We start from the raw sequence: 9,950 nt of genomic DNA, 5'->3' as shown, positions 1-9,950 counted from the left end.
TAATATGGTGCATTATATACATACATATCTGTGTATATGTATATATATAGTCATCGTCCCATGTATGTAATCATGGTCTTATCCGAATGAAATGCACAGCAATTACAACTTAAATATAATGTTCTTCTGTTAATGACCCAATCCTGTCATCTCAGCCACTCTGTAACTGCACACGTCATTCATGTCCCTGACAGTCATTCCGGTCGGAAGTAGTGATAATGGTTGCGTGAACGAATACTGATATGCTCGACTCTTCCTTTTCCTGTGGCATTCTCACTAGTCTCCACCAGACCCTTTTGCAGGTTGAATAAATGCACTAGTAGAAATCGGCCTAAAATTTTAAAAGGGGTATCGTTGGCCAGACGAGATCGCCGGCCATTCCTGCAAAACTGTGTCGTCATCAAAACAGATACATGCATCCCATATACAGTCACGACTGTAGGATCAGAGTGAATCTTCACAAGAGTGAGCAAGCCTGGTCCTCAGACTAGCAACATTTGTCGTTGTTTCCGGTTACATAACCCTTGCTCGAATCCATTCATAAATAGAACACAGGGGTGTCCCAAATGCACCGTGACCCTATCCGACAGTCACGCGATATATAGCGCATGTCCCGGAAATAGAGGCCTATAAGTGTGTATGTATGGTGTACAGTGAATAGCATCATCGGTCATTTGGAATGCCAGTATTTTAAGGATTCCGCGCAGCTACGTTGACACATGAAGCGAAGGTTAGTGACTATACACACATCTGAGATCTTGTGGCATAGCCTAGGCCAAATTCCGTTACGACCCACTGTGCAATTTTCATGTACGCCACGGCAGGCATAACTTCATTTGATTGTTTGACTGATAATAAGTGTTTTGTAATCTCCAAGCAGATCTTTTGGTGGGGGTAAGACAGTATCAAATTGGCCAGGGTTACAGACTGGCCAATTTGATGCTGTCTTACCCCCACCAAAAGATCTGCCTTGGAGATTAGCGGTTTTGTACTTTATACAGCGATGATCCAGGGTAAAATAGCAATTTTTATCACAAGTCTATCATTTCGAATTTGAGAAAAATACGGAAACTGTGATTGTCCAAATAAGTAGATCAGAGACGTCATAGCTTGTAATCCATTTTACAGTACAGGAGTTCAACGTTGCCGAAGAAAGTAGTCTAAAATTCTTGAGAGATCATTACCTCATCCCAGCTTACTATCAGTCCTTGAAGCTAAACATAAAGTTTAAACAGCTTCCAAAGATTTGTAACTTCATCGGATCAAACGTATAAGACCTCTGACATGTGACCGTCGCACTACGTTAAGTTTGGCTGTTCACCGAACGTAGTAGTAGTAGTGGTACAATCATGTAATAGTAGTAGTAGTAGTAGCAGCAGCAGCAGTAGTAGTAGTAGTAGTAGTAGCAGTAGTAGTAGTAGTAGCAGTAGTAGTACATACAATCACGGTACTTCCGGGTTCAATGACTCCGACCATCTTACTTTGTAAATGCAACTTGTAGGGATTTCTTGGTAGCGGAAGTAACCGGTTTGACGTATCGGGAGGGGGGGATCCCCTTTCAAAGTTTCACCGCTCCCTTTACAAACATGTCAGAATGTCAGCACTAACAATTGTCGTCTTTCCGCTCACGAGTGCGTCCTACATAAGTGCACACTACATAAGTCATTTTTCATCATGATAACTCACATGTCATGATGAGTTGTTAGTTTTTCGGCGTTTTTCTACACCAGACTCGTCTCAATGCTGAATAAATAGAATCTGGTCAAAATAACTAAAATAACTTGCCAGATCAGAGGGCTGCGAGTTAGCCACTTATAGACCGTCTCAACTTTATAGACCTGCTCAGATGAAGACACCTGTTATGTTACGAGTCCATGGCTGGGAACAGGTGATGTCCTCAGTCAGCAGCGTCATTTAGCGACTAAGGCCGAAACGACAGTTTGCGTGGAAGACATCTGCCCACATCCCGAACTAGTATTTTTACTTTCAACATAATTCAGAAAAACGTTTTTTTTTTTTTCAATTCCTTCTTCATGACACTGAGAAATGTCGGTGTTTATGTGATGACTAACACTTCAGACGGCTTTCAGAGTAAAACTGGCCTGAAGGGCTCGGTACGTCATGAGATATTAGAAATGTTCTCGGAGCACTTCCGAGGGTTGCCTTCAGTGATTTCAAACTGCCCACATTGGAAGCGCTCGGCCAATGAGCGGGCCTCTTATATTATATAGATTTCCCGGGGTTTAATTAACTAGAAAACAGTATATATGCTGCAGTATTATTCCGCAGTACATTTCTTTTTTGATCCAAACAGTTTCATAAACAAGTTGTCCGACATAAGTTTGAAAAAAAAAAAACTCTTTCTTGTAAGTCTGTGTGTAATCCGAGCAAATTGACCGTACCTGAGCTGACAGGCTTGAAACAGTACATATACTCAGTACTGCGCTATGCCAGTCTCCCCCTCCGTCATCAAAATGCATTAGTCTATCACACTGGACTATGGCCAGAGTAACCACCATAAAACGAGCCAAAGTCACTAATCGCCTTTGGTGGCCAATGGACACTCCGCACTCCTCTGGCCAATGGATACTGCCTTTACTACCGTATGATCTGCTTGGAGATTTCGAAGTCACATCTGCCAGGTTGATGATTCATGGAGGGGAACGTTAACACCTGGGTGGTCCGGTACCCATCATGCCTCACAACTTGTATAGTACAGGCCGAGGCCTGACTTTAGCGGTGACTTTGCATATGACATGTCGGAGTGCAAGTCGCTTAGTCATTGCTACCACATCCGAATGGATCTTGTTACAAAACGGTTGACAAACCGAGGTTATATCTGCCTATTTTATTCTCCGTACTGCACAGCGTAAGTCATATTTTCTGTTACATTGTGTTCTATTCATCGGGTATATCATATGATTATGATCTTCGTATACCACGTGTAGTTCAAAGCTTAAAGGTCGACTACCATACTCCATAGTCCCCGGGTTATTTGTATGTTTCCGGTAGACCTTATGGAGTGGGGAGGGAAACTCCTCGTTGTACATGGTGCATAGTACCAGGCCCTATGACACCACATATACAGAGGAATAGTTGTATGTCTATAGCGTATGATGGCAAACAACGATGTAGCAAACTTAGCAAAATCGTCCCGCTTTTGTTGGATTATTAAAGGCGACCTAGGCTTGAATGGACGTTGAATATTCGTGTCAAGTTTGGGCGTATGTGATCGTATGTGTCTGCACCATGGCCCAAACTTTATTTTTTCGAACTCGAATCAAGTTCAACCATGTTCGATCATGTTCGTCAAGTTTAACCATGACGTCATTCGAACAGAATGCCTATGTCCAGCTCGTCGGCAGAACGTACTGCTGCACCTGCGCGAAACCGTCGGCAGAACGTCTCATTGTATTAGGTATAAGGTCCTATTCGCGCATATAAGGTTAACACTTTGTCTGTAGTTTATGCCCGAAAAGTATCGTCTACAGCAGGCAAAAGTCTAATGCAACGTTGACCAAAAACAAGCGAAAACAGTGAAAAATGGGGGTATCGCGCAGGCGCAGTACGTTCTGCCGACGTGCTCGTGTGTCCGGGCATGGTCCGGGGTCACCGGCGGACATCATCGGTCGACCCTGATTGGTCGAGCTAGTTTATGGATTTAACCACTAGGCCCTGCCCGATAATGAGAGAACCATCGACAAAAAAAAAACCCCTCCATGCACCCCCCCCAAATCCCCCTCATTATTTTACATCACACCCCCGCTCCTTCCAAATATCGTACAGTCCAGACATGCGCACTAACGTACCTAACTACAGCGCCAAATTTGAGTTCGAACAGTTGTTGCACGGACGTGGACAGAAACTCAGGGGCAGGGTACGAAACCAGCACAACTTTGGCGCTTAATTTGGTTGTTATACAGCTTCGGTAAGTATGTGTGGCTGACGCAGCGTGGCTGACTGTGCTTCTGCTCCATCCGTTTGTTATGATGTGTTTTGTTTTACTTTAAGGTCTGTGTGTGGCGTGTATGAATGAAGAGAAAGGAAACACCTTTAGGGCTATTCCATTCCGAGGTGGAGGGGGTGGGCTTGATTTACCAAAAAGACGGAAAAGTGAAGAAAAATGAAAGGGATGTGGAGATTTCATCGAGATTGTTGTATCTTTCTATCAGTACAACCTCCTTGAGGTCATGAAGAATTTGGCCTGTTGGAATGGTATTTCAAGTGAAAGGGGAGAGGTCGTAACGTCTCTTAGCGATGTTATTTGCTCTGGCCCCTCATGTGTCAAAGTCATAAACAAATGTGTCCTGTACGTTTAACGGCTAAAATTCACAGGATCCGCCATATTATCAACACATAGAGAGGGCTCCATTTTAACTTTTTAAATCCATGGCATGAATAATGATGTACTTACTAGTAGAGTCCATTCCGCGTCACCGAGTGGGTTTTTTCTCCATGTTTCTAATACGTTTGAATTATTTAGAAGAAAAGAATACCCCAGTAACAAAAGTTCTAAATTTTTCAAAAATTTGAAAATGAAAATTTGAATATATTTGAATTCATTTATATATTTCTGAAACATTTTGAATGTGACTGTACAAAGATCTCTTTCTTTAGAATAAATTTGAACTACCCATGTGTTTCTTTCACAATTCGAAATATTTAGAACTATTTCAAACAAATAACCAAATGGTAGATGTGGGTAATTGCCTCCATAAAAGTAGGTGCTAATCCTACTCTTCTGTCTTCCTCTGTATATTTTTAGATTTTACTGCTGGACACTGGTGGCTCTTTTGTTGTAAGGCATCAATGCCTGACACCCAGGCAGTCTACCTTGTACTTCACAGGGATGTGTGAATTACTTCCTTCCCATCCCACTGACCTATTTACAAAATGTTAGAAATAATTCGAAATAATGGTAAAAAATGGTAGAGTGCTGTTAGAAATATTTAGAAACTATTGGAAATGTCATAATCCACATCAGGAATATTTCAAACGTTTTAGAAAACCAGGGAATTATTTAGAATATTGACAAGATGTTCAAAATATTTCCAAATTATGAAATTTCTTAGACAAACAATTACAAAGAATTCAAAACATTTCTAAATAATGACAATAACAACCCACTCGGTGACGCGGAATTGACTCTAGTGTAAACATTTTTAAAAAATTTTATTCTATAGTTGAGTTCTTTATTGCAAGTTCGTGCCCGAGGGCTAAATGCAAACAGACATTGACAAAACCTATGAATACAGAATATGGTGAATTTAAGAATATAATTATGCTAACATAGAGTTCTACTTATACGATCTGCCTATCTATAACTTACTGTATCTACTTTAAAACTAACATAACCACGGTAAACAGGGTAGAGAGTGGATATGATTCACATAAATAGGAGACATGGTAACTCCTATTCTATTCTATTACTAGCCAAGTTGTTAGGAGGATTGACTTCTTCTCAGCAGGCAGTGGGAGATGAATTGTCAGACTCTTTGAAAAGTAAGTCAGTTGGGAGACTTTAGCAGTAATATAGTATTTTGTTGATGTGAAAAACTTGGGGAGATATTGGAGACTTCTTTGAATAACTTTTTTCTTTCAAAGTCATAATGACGACACTGACAGATGAAGTTTATAAGTTCAATCTTTTGAACCAGTCCTTGTTAGCTCAAAATTTGGGACGTCAATTTTTCATCAGCAGATTAGAGATGTTTGAACTGCTAATATTATTCATGTCAAACATTACAGATTTTCAGTTCTGAATAATCAGTTCTGAATAATACTCCCAAAAGTGACACTTGGATGTTAATTATACTTAACCAGCTACGGATGGACCAGGGACTTTTTATATGACTATAGATGGGCATTGATGATATGACAATTGAAGTCAAGTTGTGTTTTGGAAAATCAGAAAATGTTGAAAAAGGAGCAAGTGTTCCATCAAAAACAGAACAACCATTTACCATCAGATTTGATTGGATATCATATGGCTGGAACAGGTGTGCATTAAAACTTTGCGCATCATGAAAAAGTTTTTAAATGTGTGTGAAAACTTGACCTTTGACTTTAGAATGCAACAATATGATAATCAATTCTATTTCATGACTTTTTATCCAAACTTAAGTCGAGAAGCAAAAGTTTTAAATCGCTTGGAATTTTTTCATGTGCACAAAACTCCTCCCCTTTCAACTTGGGCAGCAGAGATCCTAGGCAGTTCAAGTTGATTTCATTGAAATGCATATCTTGCTGTTAAATGTTCATTTGTTATTTTTAATGTGAGGGATAAATCTTCTCTGTCCCAATACTGCATTCAGTAATTCGACTCACAACTTACTAGTAATTTGATCAAGGAGATAATATACAGTATCCCTAAAACCTGACTTACGTGAGTCCTCCTTGGTTTAATCGCCAAGGAAATTTCTTTGGGGGATGGAATGAAGCCCAGTTGATCAGACTCTAATTCGTACCCCATTACAAAATACATTTTGTAATAACAGTAACTTTGAACTTTAGAGACCAGTACAAATGGAACATTGGCGATAGAGGCAATGTTACTTGTTAGCAAAGGATCAAGACAGGTGATTTTATCAAGGTTTTTGCAGACAGTGTTGTCAAATTGCAGGTAACATTTCTGACAGTTTTCAAAATTGCAGGTACTAGTAATTATGGGGGAAATGCAAATGCCTGGGGCTAGTGGGTTGAGTGTTCACTTTGCATTCTACACTGTATATTTTAGTACATTTGTACATGTATTTATTTAAATTGTCACCACGGAAATCCCAGGCTCAACTTCCAGTCTTGTAAGCTGTAGGTCTGCTCCTAAAAATTTGCTTCTGTTGGTAGAGACTGGAGAGTGAATTTTTGAGTGGACTGCTGAGACTCAGAGTATATATAGCTAAATTACAATGCCGAGTGGCTGAATACTGTGCTTGAAAATGGGGATGCTTTGTCTTTACTAAATACAGATACAACGATGTCTATGTGGTGTTTCGTGTGTGTGAACCAACTTGTTGGCAGGGAGAACGGACCTATGAGTATGACCACCTATAGCTAAACAAGGCTGGATTTCAGGCTAAAATGGCAGTAACTGCCATATCAATGAGCAAATTTTGCATGTTGTCAATATTGGAAGCCCGGGGAGGGAAGTACTTTATACTTTATTCAGAGAAACACGGGTCTTTCTGTGATGTATAGATCTGATAGACTCGAAGAATGATGTCCCCAACCCCAAGCGCATTGAAAGCATAGAATAGAAAGTTACATCCGTGGCTGATTACTAGTATATTTGGAAGCATACTACTAATACTTCCGCAATAACGACAGTCAGTGCCACTGTTTCGGCGACGTGCATCATCGGCATGAGTTTTAAATTATACGCTGTTACACGTCATAAAAAGTTTCCCGAATCTTCTACGGGGATAGAGGGTACCAGCATACCAGGGGGCAGTCGGGCTAGTCGACACATTGCTGAATAATTTGAAGGGGTGAAATAGGGAAGAGGATTTCGCCCCCCTCCCCCAAACTTGCCTTTTGTGGGCGCCTACAAGTCAAACGGAATGAGGGAAAATTATTTATTGTTGAACAAAACATCTGAGGAAGGCTTGAGGAAGGAAACAACAGGATACAATTCTGTTTGAGAACGCCGCTGTAGCGTCAACCGGCAAAATACAGTACGGCTTACGGACAACGTTAGCCATTTTCATTTCGTCTGTTCAAAATGGCGCGCGTTTTATTTTACAATCTTCCGCCAAAACAAAGTAGGGCGCCATTTAAATTATGTGATAGTGAAGTCGCCATGACACAAACCAAGGGCAAACTATTACTTAAAAATAGGAAGGGACGTCTTGTTTTATAATGAGCAATAATTATACAGATAGAACGATGTATGAACGTCTGTGTAGTGTTTCGCGGAGTGTTTTATGCCACTCTCTTCGTGCATGAACCAACTCTAGATTTGAAATGCAAAAGTTGCCGACACAAACGATAGGTTTCAATCTTGTCGAACCATCCCTATGTAGTCAAAGCTTATCACCGCCCATCCCCTGGACGGAATACACACTACCATTTGTGACGAAAATATAATTTGTAAGTAATTTCGTTATCGGAGGTATGGCGATAGCAGATAGAGCATGTTGTGCTCACCGCGTACCGCCTCTGCCCGTACATGTGAAACTGCCCGGACATGCTCTGTATACGTGTACGTGTCATTTGGTTCGAGCCATTTTTTTGTGTTTGGTAACTCCCCACTCGGCAAACAGTCCAGGTAAGTATATTCCATTTGCACGGCTTGTTAGGATATAGAAATTGTCTCACTGGTCAAGCAATATTTCAAGGTTAGTGGGGTGTGCTTAGCGCACTCCGCACTGGGCGTCCCAGTCCGCGCGCCCGTCCCGCGCTCCTGGGCCCCACTGCCTGCGCCACAGTCTCAGCAACATTTTGCTCCGCAGTTTGCATTGGCATTCTGCCAAATTTCCACCATTCAATCGCTCATTGGTGGATATGTCTCCTGTGGAGTGTCATGGTGACCTCCGGCCCGCCGACCTCGTTCACAGCAGGTTTTATTGGGGCGCCTTGAAACAGTGTATGACGCATCAGAACCACAGCCAATCATGATTTTAGAGATTTTCCGTAAATCACGTGACATTACCAAATATGGCTTTTACTGATATTGTATTTCACCCACTGTGCCCTGATGCACTGGTTACTGAGGTACTAGTACCTGTTGGCTGTTTCAAGTCCAAAAGGAGCCAATGGGTATCTTGCAAGCCATTATTGTCCTTGAAACATGGAAGTTTTGAAAAAAATCTGAATCACCCAGTACTTCATCATAAACGGTCTGGTCACTCAATGGCAATGGCATTATGTTTTTAGAAACTTGTTACTGGGCAGTGGGAACACACATTTCATACATAATCATTACCAATGTAAAATAACAGATGTATGTATATATACATGTAAAGATTATCTTCCTTACCTTATTTTGCTAGAATTAACATGTTATTTTACCCATCCTCCTTCTCTTTCAAGTCTTAGTATGTGGACTTAGCATGTTAATACATGTATGTAGAAATGTCTAACACCAAGGACCGATTATAAAAGGGTCATAGATTATTTTTAAAAACGTGTGTTAGATTATCCAGGTATTATGTTTATGGTGCCTGTCCAACTGAGCTTTTCCTTCGCATACTGAAAGCAATCTAAATGCATGTGGCAATTTGTACATAAAATTTTGTTTTAGAGCCTGAGCTGGTGTGTTACGCTGAAGGGTGGTTATAGTGTTATACCAAGGACGTTCTACATGATGAAAGCTCTTGGTTATGCCGGCATTACAGATACAGAGTTTTTGATCAGTAATTTCCAAGCAAATCTTTAGGTAGCCAATGGACACTGTCTGGTCAATTTGATACTGTCTTAGTGGCCACCTTGGAGAATAAAGATTAGGGATAAATGATTATTGATATTAATCAAGTAGTTTGAGGAAGGCCAAGTTTAGAAAATAATTTTTGAACAAATAATTTTTGCACCAATGTAAGATACGATTCACTTTTGAAAGTTTACGTTTCTGACTTTTAGGTTCTTTTCTAGTGTAAATGATTGCGTGTCCAGAGATTGATGAGCACACTTCCTTTATGTTTTCTTCTTACAGACCTTGCAGAGGGCTGCAGGACGTCAATATTTATCAAGGCATCTAAAAATCTTTTGAAAAAATTTTCTTTGAAATATGATCAAAATGGCTGGAATTACGTTCAACTCCGGCCCCCAGTACAAATGGCTCATATGAACGGTAATTGTTTCAACAAAATTTATGAGGCTATTAAGTATCTATTTAGAAGGTACGAAAGACACATAATTATTATTGTCATTGTCACAAAAGACTACCGGTATACAAGTATTATCAGCTGTGACATTTTTTCCATTTGTGTTTTAAGATTAGAAAAAGAGTGTCAAGT

General features: G+C 40.4%; 1 long non-coding RNA gene across 1 annotated transcript; it reads left to right on the top strand.

Moving 5' to 3' along the window:
* The first annotated feature begins 418 nt into the window (after positions 1–418).
* On the top strand, positions 419–9,726 carry LOC109471551. The gene is made up of 2 exons (XR_002140306.1): positions 419–730; positions 9,647–9,726. It is a non-coding gene; the product is annotated as an uncharacterized LOC109471551 (long non-coding RNA).
* Positions 9,727–9,950: the final 224 nt, after the last annotated feature.

The sequence above is a fragment of the Branchiostoma belcheri genome, unplaced genomic scaffold (genome assembly GCF_001625305.1).
Source record: "Branchiostoma belcheri isolate BF01 breed outbred unplaced genomic scaffold, Haploidv18h27 scaffold10, whole genome shotgun sequence".
Taxonomy (NCBI): domain Eukaryota; kingdom Metazoa; phylum Chordata; class Leptocardii; order Amphioxiformes; family Branchiostomatidae; genus Branchiostoma; species Branchiostoma belcheri.
The sequence above is the reverse complement of the archived record's forward strand: the minus strand, read 5'-3'. Positions and strand labels throughout refer to the sequence as shown.